This window comes from Carcharhinus amblyrhynchos, unplaced genomic scaffold (genome assembly GCF_965287045.1).
Source record: "Carcharhinus amblyrhynchos unplaced genomic scaffold, sCarAmb.v2.hapA chromosome_140, whole genome shotgun sequence".
NCBI classification, from domain to species: Eukaryota; Metazoa; Chordata; class Chondrichthyes; order Carcharhiniformes; family Carcharhinidae; genus Carcharhinus; species Carcharhinus amblyrhynchos.
In genome coordinates this window covers 383430-397081 of record NW_027649880.1, presented here as the reverse complement: position 1 = coordinate 397081, position 13652 = coordinate 383430, and the positions used below count along the sequence as shown (strand labels likewise).

At 51.2% G+C, this 13652-nt stretch overlaps 1 protein-coding gene across 4 annotated transcripts in view; it reads right to left on the bottom strand.

Moving 5' to 3' along the window:
- Positions 1-12304: 12304 nt before the first annotated feature.
- The window catches only part of LOC145338687 (CXXC-type zinc finger protein 1-like), a 34137-nt gene continuing 32789 nt past the window's right edge, over positions 12305-13652 (bottom strand). For all 4 annotated transcript variants that reach the window (XM_080183081.1, XM_080183080.1, XM_080183084.1 and 1 more), the window contains one exon: positions 12305-12577. The gene's annotated coding sequence lies outside the window, so the exon portion shown is untranslated. The remainder of the gene's footprint in view (positions 12578-13652) is intronic.

The following is a 13652-nucleotide window of genomic DNA, read 5'->3' as shown; positions in this document are numbered from 1 at the left end:
CAGTCAGCATGGCTTTGTGAGTGGAAAATCATGTCTCACAATTGTAATTGAGTTTTTTGAAGGGGTAACCAAGAAGGTAGATGAGGGCAGTGCAGTTGATATTGTCTACATGGACTTTAGCAAGGCCTTTGACAAGGTACCCCATGCAAACATGGGCAGAATTTGCAAACTCCATATAGACAGTGACCTGAGGCTGGAATTGAACCTGGTTCCCTGGTGCTGTGAGGCAGCTGTGCTAACCACTGTGCCATCGTGCTGCCAGTTGCTTGGCCATGCTTATATTGACCCCTAGTGTCAGAGGCATTAGCAGGGTAAAGAGATGGGGTTACGGGAATAGACCTGTTAGTTGTTGATGCAGTCTTGAAATTTTTCTGCAATGTAGGGATGTTAGGATTCAACACTGAGGAAGTGTCGCACTGAAAAAGGGTCAGTGCTGAGAGAACGGCATACTTTTGGAATGTCAGTGTTGAAGGAGCACTGCATTACCTGATGGTCTGTGCTGAGGGAACTTTGCACTGTCAGTGGGTCATTGCAGAGAGAGTGCCGCATGTTGGAGGGTCAGTGCTGAGGGAGCGCCGCACTGTCAGAGGGTCAGTGGTTCAGTGGTGAGGGAGCGCCGCACTGTGGGAGGGTCAGTGCTGAGGGAGCGTTGCACTGTGGGAGGGTCAGTGCTGAGGGAGGGTCAGTGCTGAGGGAGCGCCGCACTGTCAGAGGGTCAGTGCTGAGGGAGCGCCGCACTGTGGGAGGGTCAGTGCTGAGGGAGGGTCAGTGCTGAGGGAGCGCCGCACTGTCAGAGGGTCAGTGCTGAGGGAGCGCCGCACTGTGGGAGGGTCAGTGCTAAGGGAGCGCCGCACTGTCAGAGGGTCAGTGCTGATGGAGGGTCAGTGCTGAGGGAGCGCCGCACTGTCAGAGGGTCAGTGCTGAGGGAGCACCGCACTGTCAGAGGGTCAGTGCTGAGGGAGGGTCAGTGCTGAGGGAGCGCTGCACTGTGGGAGGGTCAGTGCTGAGGGAGGGTCAGTGCTGAGGGAGTACTGGATTCTGTTCTTCAGGTGAAGCATTCGACCCGGGGTCCCTTCTGATGTCTTATGTGGGCATAAAGGATTTCTATTGAAGGAGTGTTTGACGAGATGGGCGTGGGGGTTTCTCCTACGCTGTGCTCTGGGCAATATCCCTCAGCCAACATTTGAAAGCCAATTTTCTGGCCATTATTGCTTTTTTCATAGGATCCTGCCATGCCCAAGCTAGATGCTGTGTTTTATTTGCAACCATCCTTCAAACATCAGCTGCCAACTTTATTGCAGTGTGGTGTCCAGAAATTGTGGCAAATGTTGCAGAAATGCAATTCTTTAACGCTTAGCACCTCGTATCTCACCGAGGGAATTCCTTGAAGGAGTAAGGTTATCCAGAACGGAGGGAATTTTTGTGATCGGGAATTCCGAGGTCACTGGAAGAGCAGATTACCGGCTCTCCTCGTAGCTGACACAAGCTAGTCTCCGATGTCTGGCTGGTCGATCGCCCATGATGTTTGTGACGCACCATGATATGAATGCCTTCACAATACCACCCAGTGTGTGAACAAGATCGGACGAAACCAGCTCGGCGAGGCCAACTTGTGGACAGTGCCTGCAACTGCTCCGTGGCAGTTGACGTGGGAAAGTCGAATGGGGAGATTCTGAGAAATGTGACCAGATGAAAAAAATGATTGCAACAGGAAAGAAGGTTTGCAAAAATAAGTATCCATACTACAGAAGATATTCACCGGCGAGAGAGAGAGGAAACGTAGAAAAATTACAACATAATACAGGCCCTTCAGCCCACAAAAGTTGTGCCGAACATGTCCCTACCTTAGAGATTACTAGGCTCATCTATAACCCTCTATCTTCTAAGTTCCATGTACTTATCTAAAATTCTATTAAAAGACCCGATCGAATCCGCCTCCACCACCGTTGCCGGCAGCCGATTCCACACACCCACCACCCTCTGAGTGAAAAACTTACCCCTGACATCTCCTCTGTACCTACTCCCCAGCACCTTAAACCTGTGTCCTGTTGTGGCAGCCATTTCAGCCCTGGGAAAAAGCCTCTGACTATCCACTCGATCAATACCTCTCAACATCTTATACACCTCTATCAGGTCATCCCTCATCCTTTCGTCTCTGCAAGGACGAAAGGCTGAGCTCCCTCAACCTATCCTCATAAGGCATGCCACCCAATCCCTCTGACAGTGTGGCACTCCCTCAGCACTGACTCTCCATCAGCGCAGCACTCCCTCAGCACTGACCCTCCTACAGTGCGGCGCTCCCTCAGCACTGACCGTCCCACAGTGCGGCGCTCCCTCAGCACTGACCCTCCCACAGTGCAGCGCTCCCTCAGCACTGACCGTCCCACAGTGCGGCGCTCCCTCAGCACTGACCCTCCCACAGTGCGGCGCTCCCTCAGCACTGACCGTCCCACAGTGCGGCGCTCCCTCGGCACTGACCCTCCCACACCGCGGAGCTCCCTCGGCACTGACCCTCCCACCGTGTGGCGCTCCCTCGGCACTGACCCTCCCGCAGTGCGGCGCTCCCTCGGCACTGACCCTCCCGCAGTGCGGCGCTCCCTCGGCACTGACCCTCCCGCAGTGCGGCGCTCCCTCCGCACTGACCCTCCCACAGTGCGGCGCTCCCTCGGCACTGACCCTCCCGCAGTGCGGCGCTCTCTCAGCACTGACCCTCCCGCAGTGCTGCGCTCCCTCCGCACTGACCCTCCCACAGTGCGGCGCTCCCTCAGCACTGACCCTCCCACAGTGCGGCGCTCCCTCAGCACTGACCCTCCCGCAGTGCGGCGCTCCCTCGGCACTGACCCTCCCACAGTGCGGCGCTCCCTTGGCACTGACCCTCCCGCAGTGCGGCGCTCCCTCGGCACTGACCCTCCCGCAGTGCAGCGCTCCCTCAGCACTGACCCTCCCGCAGTGCGGCGCTCCCTCGGCACTGACCCTCCCACAGTGCGGCGCTCCCTCGGCACTGACCCTCCCACAGTGCGGCGCTCCCTCAGCACGGCGCTCCCTCAATAGTGAACCTCCAACAATGTGGTGCGCCTCAGGAGTAAGTAGGTTGTTCAGTAAATGTTGGTGCAGCCAGTGATGCCCACCTCCAGTGAATAGAAAAAAGAATCCTGAGAAGGAGTTTTAAAATTCTGAGAGGGGGGTATGTGATAGGATTGCATGAAATATTTAAAAGCAAGGGCTTGTGGAAGTGGCATTGAATTCAGAGTCTCACAATCTGTCTGTTAACTCGAGAACTGGGTCGCCCTGCTTCACAGTCAGCTGAACAGCTTCACACAGAAATGAGAGGAAGGGCCACAGACAGCAGAGACACAGCTCGCAGGAGAGACGTAGGTAATGAGAGTCAGAATCGATCGCTTCCCTCCGCTCTGTCTGTGAGCAAGCTGTTTAATCAGTCCCTCGGGCATCGCTGCGAAGGACTCACGCTGGGCTGCAGTAGGTGCTGCATCTTTGCCATTCCGTACACATACCAGCGCTGCCGAGAGTCACAGGAGCGCAAGGATTAATCATCCCAGGAGTCTGCCAAAGCAGGAGCAACTGCAAGCAGCCAGGTGCCAGAGCGACAGACCGGGACCCTGCAGTCTGCAGGCACAGAGGTCAGAATGCTGGCTCGAAGCAGATGGGGGGGGTGGTGTGAGAGAGGCAGCTCACACACACCCCTGGGGTCTGCCAGGCTTATCAACTGCAACCTCCTCATTCTAATCACTGGATTTTAGCATCAGTGCACACGCCTCCGCAAAATACAAATGCGCATGCAGAGATATGGCCTTTCACACTTGTTTCCTGGTCAGACAGGTTCGGGTTCAAAACCACATAACCACAGACTCAACAGCACATGAAGCAGACACTTCCCCAGCAAGGCTACAAAGCGGGTGCCCGCTCTGTCGCAGTGTCAGTGCTGAGGGAGCGCCGCACTGTGGGAGGGTCAGTGCCGAGGGAGCGCCGCGCTGTGGGAGGGTCGGTGCCGAGGGAGCGCCGCGCTGTGGGAGGGTCGGTGCCGAGGGAGCGCCGCGCTGTGGGAGGGTCGGTGCCGAGGGAGCGCCGCTCTGTGGGAGGGTCGGTGCCGAGGGAGTGCCGCACTGTGGGAGGATCAGTGTTGAGGGAGCGCCGCACTGCGGGAGGGTCGGTGCCGAGGGAGCGCCGCACTGCAGGAGGGTCGGTGCCGAGGGAGCGCCGCAGTGCGGGAGGGTCGGTGCCGAGGGAGCGCCGCACTGTGGGAGGGTCGGTGCCGAGGGAGCGCCGCACTGTGGGAGGGTCGGTGCCGAGGGAGCGCCGCACTGTGGGAGGGTCAGTGCCGAGGGAGCGCCGCACTGTCAGAGAGATGAGATGCCAAACCCAAGACTATCTGGCCATTCAAAACAGCACAAGATTCCACCACCACAGTTGAATGAAGAGCTGGGGTTGGGGGAGATTGGAGCCCTCCATGGTGTCCTTGTGCCAATACGATCTCTGTAGCCAAAGCATGAGAAAAAAAGTCATGTTCATAATCATGTGGCTGTATGTGGGATCTTGCTTTGCTCAGTTTGACTCCCACTTTCCCTACCTTACAACGCTGACAAACCTTTGACACTGTCTGGTGCTCAGGGGTATTGTGAGGCGGTGAAGGGGCCTCGAGTAAAAAGCACATTGTTTCCCCCTTCCATTTCTGTGTCTGCTGGAAAGGGGGCTACATTGCCAGCCCGGAGATCTCTGGGGATTTCTCGTGGGCTGACGGAGGGCAATGAAGGGATGACACTGCCTGGCTGTGTTGGAGGCCTGTCCCATTCAGATATAACACATCGATCAATACTGCAGAGAAAGAGGCCTCTTTGTGTTGAGGTCTGCTCCGGAATGCCACCTCGCTGTTGCGAGATGCACTTTTGACCTGCATGTTGCAGTCCAGACCTATGGATGATGATGCCGGAGGCTCTGGTGTTGTTTTCGTCATATGCCTGGCCAATAATCTTGCCCCCTTCCCCCCCACTGCTCAAGTACTGACCCAGTTCCCCTTGCAACCCATTGACCAAATCTGCCATCTTTTCTCAAGAAGTAAGATCGCAATTCTTCCTGCCACCGGAGAAACATATCCGCCAGGAAAAGTCTTTGCAGTCCTTTTTACCCCTCCTCCCGCCCCCCAGCTTTCTTGTTCACCACTCCGGTACAACTGTTTTTTTAAAATCACACCGCGTTCCTTGCCCATCCCCGCCCTGCCTCTACGACCTCTACAATCTCCGCCTCCTCCAATTCCGGCCTTTCGAGCATCCCCTTCATTCCCCATCGCTCCGTCATGCTTTCAGCTCCCCGAGGAGGCTCTAAACTCTGGAATTCTCCCTCTCTCTTCCTCCAGGTTGCCCGTAACAACGGTTGACACGAATATCACTGGTGCTGCGGTCAATTCTTTGCCATCCTGCCCTTTATACTCCTGCTCGTGGGGATGTTGCACTATTTGAAAGGCACTAACTTAATGCAAATTGACGCTGAATTGAAATGTGACATTTGACACACTGCCCTTCACCTAAGATCCTATTATTGATATTTTTGGGGTAATCCCTGATGAGGTAACTGTGGACCATAAAATCCCTATAGTGGAGGTCAGTTGGCCCATTGTGTCTGCACTGATTATCTGAAAGAGCTCCTTACACAGGCCCTCCCCTCCACCATATCTCCATGATCCCATAACCCCCCCCACATTTACCACAGCTAACTTGCACATCTTTGGACGCTAAGGGGCAATTTAGCATGGCCAATCCACCTAACCTACACATCTTTGGACTCTAAGGAGCAATTTAGCATGGCCGATCCACCGAACCTACACATCTTTGGACACTAAGGGGCAATTTAGCATGGCCTACCCATTTAAGATGTACATCTTTGGACACTTAAGGGACAAATTACATGGCTAATCCACCTAATCTGCACATCTTGGGATTGTGAGACGTAACTGGAGCACCCGAAGGAAACCCACACAGACACGGGAAGAACATGCAGACTCCACACAGTCGCTTAAGGCAGGGATGGAACCCTGCTGTTGTGATGCAGCAGTGCTAACCACCGTGCTACCCCTAGATAGATGCTTTTCCCTTCAGCTGATTGCTTGCACGTCAATTTATCCAATTGGAGATCTGTGGCTCCACCCTCCCACTTGCAATGAGTCAAGGAGATAATGATGTTTCCTAAACTTGAAAAGATTGAAAGCACCTTACACAAATCAGTTAAAGAAATTATTCTGAGCTTACTGTCAGCACGATTCTGTCTATTCCTACCCTCCCCCCGTCTCTCTTTTCGCCCCATTTTGTACCAAACTCGTTCTTTGCCTGTGATGCAACTTTGTGGTTTGATAAAAAAAAATCCGGAACCTTCTCCTGGCGACCTTGGCAGCTAAGCACCTAGCCTCATACGACCCCTGATGACGGCTGTGTCGCAGTTGGAATCGATGTATGGAGCCAGCCATCAACAGGTGATGTGTTCGACAAATTAACAGGGCCACACGCGAAGCACATAATTGCAATGAACAGACAGGCAATCGAGGGATCTCTGATGGGCAGAGCGATGGATCAATAAATGCCACACTCAAGTGACAGAAGGGCTCCCACAGGAGAGGAATGAATCGATTGATGCGGGGAAATTGAAACTTTTGATCAATGACTGAAACCATTTGGGAGGGGGATGGCCGCTATTGTTATCTACCAATCACGAAGAGTCCATTGATCATTGTCGGATTAACCGGCAGTGACAGGACCGAGAGTCAAATGAGGAACCTTCTGCCCAAGTGGAAAGTGGCTCCTTAACGTTCAGCTCACCTAAGAGCGAGACAATCCGTTTCCAACTGAGCCCATTCATTTGAGCGCTACTGATCGACCCGCCCGGGCCCCTGCTCCTCAGGCAGGGAGAACTCCGCAACAGACTTCCGGCAGTCCCCTCCTTCTCCACACTGACGTCCCAAAGAGCGTTACAAAAGTAGGGCGTCTATTCTTCAGTTATCTCGGGCACTGGTGAGACCACACCTAGGATATTGTGTACAGCATTGGTCTCTTCATTTGAGATAAGTAAATTGGGGAGGCAATGGCCTCATGGTATTATTGCTACACTATTAATCCAGAAACTCAGCTAATGTTCCAGGGATCCAGGTTCGAATCCTGCCATGGCAGCCAGCGGAATTTGAATTCAATAAGAAATATCTGGAATTAAGAATCTACTGATGACCATGAAACCATTGTCAGAAAAACCCATCTGGTTCACTAATGTCCTGTAGGGAAGGAAATCTGCCCTCCTTACTTGGTCTGGCCTACATGTGACTTCAGAGTCACAGCAATGTGGTTGACTCTGAACTGCCCTTGAGCAACTAGGGATGGGTAATAAATGCTGGCCAGCCAGCCACACCCATGTCCCATGAATTGAACAAAAAAATTGCACTGGAAGCAGTTCATAGAAATTTGTTTCAACTTGTTTCTATGATGTGGGCACCTATGGCTAGGCCAGCATTTATTATCCATCAGAAGATAGTGGTGAGCTGCCATCTTGAACCACTGCCATCCCTGCAGTGTAGGTACACCCACAATGCTGTAAGGGAGTTCCAGAATTTTCATAGAATAGAATCCCTACAATGAAGGAGGCCATTTAACCCATTGAGTCTGCATCATCCACAGTCCCACCCATAACCTCATATATTTACCATGCCAATCCCCCTTACACTAGGGTCAATTTAGCATGGCCAAATCAACCTAACCTGCATACCTTTGGATTGGAAACTGGAGCACATGGAGGAAACCCACACAGACACAGGGAGGATGTGCAAACTGCATACAGACAGTGACCCGAGGTAGGAAAGGAACTCGGGTCCCTAGCGCTATGAGGCAGCAGTGCTAACCACCGTGCCACCATGCTGCCTCTTATTGAACCAGTCACAATGAAGGATATATATTTCCAAGTTAAGATGGTGATGAACTTGCTGTTGCCCTTGGCCTTCTAGATGGTAATGGTCATGGGTTTGGAAGGTGCTGCCAAAGCAACCTTAGTGAGCTCCTGCATTGCATCTTGCAAATGGTACATGTCTACCATATTTCATCAGTGGTAGTGGGGTGAACATTTACCAGACTAATACCAGGTGTGGGTGGGTTGTCTTATGAGGAAAGGTAGGACAGGCTGGGCTTGTATCTGCTGGAGTTTGAGTAAGAGGCAACTTGATCAAAGCCATTAAGATCCTGAGGGGTATTGACAGGGTGGATGTGGAGAGGATGTTTCCTCTCGTGGGAGTATCTAGAACAAAGGGTCACTGTTTGAAAATGAAGGACTATCCACTTAAGAGATGAGGAGATATTCTGTCTCTCTGGGTGGTCAGTGTCTGGAACTCTCTTCCTCAAAGGATGGTGCAAGCAGAATCTTGGAATATTTTTAAGGCAGAGGTGAATATATTCTTGTTTAATGGGGGGAAAGGTTATCTGCTGTGGGACCAAGGTTACAATCAGATCAGCCACAATGTTATTGAACAGCAGAGAAGGCCCAAAGGGCTACGTGACCTACTCCTGACTCTAATTCGTATGCTCACCTATCTTTCTTCATTATTGATAGGTTCATCATCCTCCTCCAACGCCTCTCCTGCTGTCAACGCTGCTGGGTGAGATCTCGTCTACCCACTTCTGTCTTTAACTATTCAGTCGTAGGTATGAAAACCAGGAGCAATGACTTCCCTTCCCCTTCCCATCCCATTGCGTCTGGTGTCCCCCCCCAGGATCGATTCTGGGCCCCCCTCCTGCATTTCATCTATACAGTGGCCTCACCCAAGAGTAGTGTTACTTTTCACATGTATGCCCCAGATCGACCGCACCTCCCTAATCTCCAATCCAATGCTCCACTCTCGGAACTATCAGACTGTGGATCTAACGCGAGCTTGTAGTGGATGAGCAGAAGCTTATCACACCAAACTCCAGTTCCCAAGAAACCGACCCCATCCCTCTCTGGTGACAGTCCGAGGTTAAACCAGTCCGTTCGTAACCTGAGACACATTGAAAGCACCAGCACCCATTAACCCCCCAACCCCTCCCAAGATGAGATTCCAATCATATCTGCATCGTCACTAAGACTAGCCAGTTCCAACCTCCATAACTTGGCCCCACTTCACCTATATCAGCTCCTCTGCCATAGAAACCCTTATCCGCAGCTATCTTACCCACCAGACGCTCTCCTGTTTGCTCCCCGACATTCGACCCTATGGAAACTTAGCTCACCCCCCCAACTCTGCTGCCTCTCCCCGCCACAGAGGCCTCGCTGATCGTCACCCCTTGTGCTCGCTGACCCACACTTGCCCCCAGCCCGCAACACCGCCATTTTACAATTCTCATCCTCACTTCCAAATCCCTCCCTTTGTAACCTCCTCCAGCCCCTTCTGTAACTCCGGATTCTCTGTGCTCCTCCAATTTCAGCCTCTCTAGCATCCCATCGCTCCATCATTGGTGACCTTGCCTTCAAGCTGAGGGGATGGGGGTGCTCAAGCTCAGAATCTCCTCCCAATACATCGCCCCTGCCCCACTTCCCTCCTTTAAGGACCAACCTCTTTAACCGAACTTCTGGTCACCTGCCCGATATGTCTCAGGGCCAAATTCTGTCTGCCTATGACTGCCCTGAAGCACCTTGGAATGTCTTACTCCATTGAAGGTACCATGCAAAATGTTGTTGTTAACATGGATTAAAAGGTCCACTCGAGGGAGTGCTGCACTGCCAGATGTGCTGACTTCCATACAGTGGCAGCAGTGTGTACTGTCTACAGGATGTACTGCAAGAACTCATCAAAGGCACCATCGACAGCACTTCCCAAACCCGCAATCAGCTAGAACAAGGGCAGTAGACGCCATGGGGAAAACCCATAGGCCTGCAAGTTTCCCCCTGCAAGCCCACACCTCCCACCACCGCACCCCCCCCCCCCCCCCCCCCACCCCCAACACACACATACACACCATCCCGACTTGTAAATATATTGGCCATTCCTTCACTGCGGCTGGGTCAAAATCCTGGAACTCCCTCCCTAACAGCACTGTGGATGTACCTACATACAATGGACTGCAGCGGGTTCAAGATGGCGGCTCACCCACCACCTTCTCAAGTGGGGGGAATTAGGGACAGGTAATAAATGCTGGTCCGGCCAGCGATGTCCAGATCCCATAAATGAATGAAAAAAAATCTCAAAGGAGAGCACTGCACGGTGTTGGCAGTGGGATGGACCAATCCTCTCTGGTGTTCCCTGGCCCAGTATTTATCCCTCCACCACTGAATTAGAATCATTGAACCCTACAGTGCAGAAAGGGGCCCTTCGGCCCATCAAGTCTGCACTGAACACAGCCTCTAATTGCAAATCTGTTCTGGGAGCTAGCTGCATATGTGCAATGACTGCTGTGGTCCCATCCTGCACTGGTGATTACACATTTGGGGAATAATCTGCACACTATTGACTGCTGTGGAAAGTCCTGAGGGCAATGGGGGGAGGTCCCTTCTCCCTCCGATGAACCTTGGTGAGATGTCAGACATGTGCATGCTGCTCTGGGTGAATGACCGTCCTGGGTGAGGTTCAACGGGTACCTCAGGGCAAGGCAAGACCTGTTACCTTCCAGATTTATCCACAAGTTTCAGGGCCAGCCAATGCATAGGTGGGGGCATGGTCTCTTTCCGAGTTTTGGCCAGTGCCCCCACCACCCCTTGAGCAAGTGGTAACTCAGTCAGTGAAAGGTAGCAGAGGCCACACAAACCTGAAGATAATGCCTCAAAGGGGCAGGAGTATAAAAGTTGGCAACTGTACAGTACTGGCGTTTCTGCAGTTGGAATACTTACGCACAGTTTTGGTCTCATGACTTAAGGAGGGATGTACCTACATTGAGGGAAGTCGAGAGAAGGTTCACCGGGCCAATCCCTGGGATGAAGGGGGCTACTGTCTTATGAGGAAAGGTTGAGCAGGTCGGGGCCTGTACCCATTGGAATTTAGAAGAATGAGAGGGGATTTTATTGAGACATCTCAGATTCTGAGAAGAGGTTTGACAGAATGGATGCTGAGAGGAGGTTTCCCTCCCTCGAGGGTGGGGGGGGGGGGGGGGCTGGGTTCCAAAATAAGGGGGTCTCCTGTTTGTTGTGAAGTTGAGTTTGTGAAGTTGGAATTTGACACAGGTAAAGGTATCAAAAAATTGTTAAAATGATAGAGGAAGGAAAACATTGCGACGTCCCTCTGAAAGCTGGTGTTTTGCTTCAGTGCTTGGAGGTTTAAAATGCAAAGTACATCCTGAAGCATTTGTACCAAAAAGTCAAGCAATAGTCTCGACAAGACAAACTGTCTTTTTTAACCCAATCAATTTAAAGCAGGCACTTAGCTACCAGGAACCTAAAAGATTTGAATTTGATGGTGTTGACAACAGCAGACCAATCCTATTGTTGGAAAATTGAGAGGTCATCACAAGTATAAAAGAGTGCAGGGGGTAAAAAACAGGAGAGCAACAGAAGAACTGCCACCTCTTAAGCCTCGAGGAGGGAGCAGCTATCAACTCTGCCAATTTTAGATACTTCTTAAAAGAACGCACCATCTAACTAGCAAAAGGTACCAAATCAGTAAGAACTGTCAGATAGAGGAATCAACAGAGGAACCCCAAAAGATTCTGAAAGTCACAAACCTGGTTGTATTTTTGAGTAACTGGATTCTATTATTATTTTTTGGTTAATGAATGAGAATTGTATTTATTTGAACAGCATTCCACTGGAATTTTATTTTGTTTGGTATGTTACTTGTTTAGTTAAAGTTCCTGGTTAGTTAAATAAATAAATTCTTAAAGTGCTCATTTTTAATTGAATGTCAAATATTTCTGTTTGTTAACCACTAAACATTACTGAAGGACAGTTCACACCTTCCCACACACTTAACAGATTACGAGGTGAGGCATTCCTCTTTGCAGGATTTGGTGTTACTTCCCAAAAGGGTGTCAACCTCCGCATTGTAACACATTGAAGACGGAGATGAGGAGGAAGTTTTCTCTCAGAGGATGATGAGTCTGTGAAATTCTCCCCCCTCCCATCCTGGCCCATTACCAGTGGGGGCTGCGATTCATTGAATATATTAAAGTTAGACAGATTTCTGATTGACAAGGTGGGGATGTGGGGTCGATGGTCCTAATCAGTGCATATTCCAGCGTTCACTCTTTCAACAGTGGCAGGAAGTCAGGAAGGGGTGCGGGTGGGGTGTTTGTCGTTGGCTATTGCTAAATTGGTCCCTCATTTCTGTGATTCTCAGAGACAGAACGTGCAACAAGTCAGCAATAGGAAACAGTTGGACACTTTATTACTCTGATGGGTGAATCTGGTAGGTGACACAAGAGAAAGTTGTAAAAATCAGAATTTACACACGCGTTCTGTACATGTTTCTTTTAAAAAAAAGGCAAGGGGATTCTCTGCAACAATCACCAGGCTCGGACTACTCCCCTCCTTTTGGTCAAGAGATGACAAGCTGCCTTTTCAAGTCTGGCATGTGCTTGTAAAAGAAGGACCCCCGCCTGGCATCCTTACATTTTGGACAAATTACACCAATTTTCTGAAAAATGAACAAATGGCCGTCAGTCCCAAATAGAATGCATTTAAAATATAACAAAAACTCTTGCACAACTTTGAATGTAGGTCTGGCATCTGAAGGAAATGACGCCACTTGTCTGCTGAGAGAGCAGTGGTGGCATGGGAGGGAGTCCTTTGTACTGCCACTGGCTGCAACCCATGTCAGGCTGATTGACCACTGGGGTGGCAGCATCATTATTGCAAGGGCAATGGAATATATAAATGCAGGCACGTTGGACTGCTGTCGCACAGGGCACCTGGAGCACCGTGCAGTTACAGTCCCTTTAATTGGGAGAAAAATAAAGATACAATTGTATCAGAAGCAGTGGAGAGTAGGTTCACTGGGCTGATTCTGGGGATGAAGGGATGTGTGTGGGTGGTGAGGGGGTGGACAGACAGGAAAGTGGATTTGAGGCTGCAATCAGATCAGCCACGATCTTATGGAATGGGGGGGAGGGAGGGGGGAAGCAGGCTCAAGTGGGGCTGAACAGCCTGACTCCTGTCTTGTAAAGAGAACTTGCAGGTAGGGTTTGCTGGTGAGTTAAGCTCAGGCTCAAGAGGTGAACTTGCTGAGCGTCTGCCAGAAGTGGCAATGTGATGGTGGAGTCAAGAGTCTCTCTGCGCATGTCCGCTCTGGGCAAAGAAACAGGAACTGGGGGGGGGGGGGGGGGAGAGGGGTGAATGTCAGCAGGATCCTGCATTCCACACACTGCTTCAAACTCTGTCCTCGCTCATGTGTGCACACACACTCGTGCACTCATCCACTCTTCCGCAGACACTCTTGTGCATGCATGCAAATACATGCACGCGTGCACATATACTCAAGACACATGTGCAAATGCACACGTGCACCCAGTCACAAACATCTGCATACTCATCCACACGTGCGCGCGAAGGCACTCAAACATGGACATACATGCATTCAAAGCCTGTGCACACGCAAACACTCATGCACCCTGCGTACTTGTACACACCCAAACATGTGCGCATGATGGTGGCAGTGGTGCCACACAGCACTAGGGACACAGGTTCAATTCCAGCCTTGGGTGACTGTCTGT